This window comes from Etheostoma cragini, chromosome 8 (genome assembly GCF_013103735.1).
Source record: "Etheostoma cragini isolate CJK2018 chromosome 8, CSU_Ecrag_1.0, whole genome shotgun sequence".
In the NCBI taxonomy this organism is placed as follows: Eukaryota; Metazoa; Chordata; class Actinopteri; order Perciformes; family Percidae; genus Etheostoma; species Etheostoma cragini.
The window spans coordinates 760,788-763,239 of NC_048414.1; positions in this window are offsets into that span (position 1 = coordinate 760,788).

Here is a 2,452-nt window from a genome sequence, read left to right on the forward strand (position 1 = left end):
ACACATCGTCTGCAGAGATAACGGCTGATGAGCTTCTCCTGAATCGTTCCGAAGCTGCGGCTGAAAACTAAAACAGTTAAACCAAGTTCTGTGATAACTTTTCATTTCTTTCTTTTTTCCACCCGCCTGGGACAGAAATTAAAGTTCCTTATCTCCAGATGTCACCGTGTGGTTAGATAAAGCCAATGAAAGAGAGCAGAATGGCCCTTTATTGGACTTTAAAGCCTGCAGTAATAACATTAAAGCGCCAGTATTACCCTCCATGTTGAATTAGGGTCCCCAGATCCGTATCTGCTCCCGGCTCGCCTTGAATAAATCCCCTCTAATTACATCAAGTCTTCTTACGCATCCTTCAACAGCTGAAAACTATGGTAGAATATTGCAGGGAGATGATAAAATACACATTTTAGCTTCATAATTAAATGCTATAACTGGCTCATGAATGTTTGCGTGTCTGATATTTGTTTCCTGAACGAGACAGCTGACATTTAAGGATTTGAAGAGGTAATATTGTATAATAACTGCATGGTTTCTTGGCATCTATGTACTAATATATCTATATACTAATATAACTATATCCTAATATATCTATATCCTAATATATCTATATCTTAATATATCTATATCTTAATATATCTATATTCTAATATATCTATATTCTAATATATCTATATCTTAATATATCTATATTCTAATATATCTATATCCTAATATATCTATATACTAATATATCTATATCTTAATATATCTATATCCTAATATAGCTATATTCTAATATATCTATATTCTAATATATCTATATCCTAATATATCTTTATACTAATATATCTATATCCTAATATATCTATATTCTAATATATCTATATCTTAATATATCTATATCCTAATATATCTATGTACTAATATATCTATATCCTAATATATCTATATCTTAATATATCTATATCCTAATATATCTATATCTTAATATATCTATATCCTAATATATCTATATTCTAATATATCTATATCCTAATATATCTATATCTTAATATATCTATATCCTAATATATATAAAGCGCTTTGAGCAGTTGTTAAGACTGGAAAAGCGCTATATAAATACAGCACATTTAATATATCTATATACTAATATATCTATATCTATCTGGACTAGACTTTGACATCTACCCATCTGTGATCCACTCAACATCCCTAGCCCCTCACCCTAACCTTAACCATCAAACCTAAATGCCTAACCTTAACCCTCACCCTAACCCTAACCTTAACCATCAAACCTAAATGCCTAACCTTAACCCTCACCCTAACCCTAACCATAACCATCAAACCTAAATGCCTAACCTTAACCCTCACCCTAACCCTAACCATAACCATAACCTAACTCTAACCCTACTCCTAAAACCAAGTCTTAGTCCTCAAAAAGCCCTTTAACGTTAAGGGGACCAGCATTTTGTCCCCACAAACCTGTCAGGTCCTCAAAAGTATACTGGATTCACAGTTTTTGGTCCCCACAAATGTAGCTAAACCTGGCCCACACACACACACACACACACACACACTCATACACACACACACACCCACACACATACACCCACATTCACACACAGTCACACACACACACACACACACACAAAAACACACAGATATACACACACACACACACACACACAGACACACACACCCACAGACTCACACACACGCAAACACACTCACAGACACACACACACACACCCAGACCCACACACACAGACACACACACAGACACACACACACCCAGACACACACACACACACACACACACACACACACACACACACACACACATACAGACACACACTCACTGTCACTCAGAGGAATTCATGGAGTATTAAGTCCCCGGGTCCCTCCAGAGGATGAAGAGGGTTGAGGAAGAGGAGCCGAGCTGGAGGTCTTGTAGATGAAAAAGGAATTGCAATTCAATTCAATTTTATTTATAGAGTATAGAGATCTAACAAGAGTTAGGCTCTAGGCCCACTCTATAATTAACAGATACAGCAGGAATGACCTGGATTTGAACCTACAACCTTACTGCTGTGGGGCAGATAGGCTGCCACCCAGCGGAGCCAATAATAATCATGCTAAACTGCAATATACAAACTACAATATTAAATGTAAATATGGGCCTCAGACCTCAGCCTCTCGTTACCTGAGCACATATTATAAATAAAATAGGATGTATGAATCCCCAGTTACACTCTCCTTTATCACTCTGCCCCCCCCGAGCCGAACCCGTGGGGGTTGATTGGATACCGCTGTTGACCGAGCGAGCCCCCAGCACGCCGGTGGGTGTCACCGGTATCAACTCGCCGAGCCCCCAGCACGCCGGTGGGTGTCACCTGTATCAACTCGCCGAGCCCCCTGCTGGGTGTCACCGGTATCAACTCGCCGAGCCCCCTGCTGGGTGTCACCGGTATCA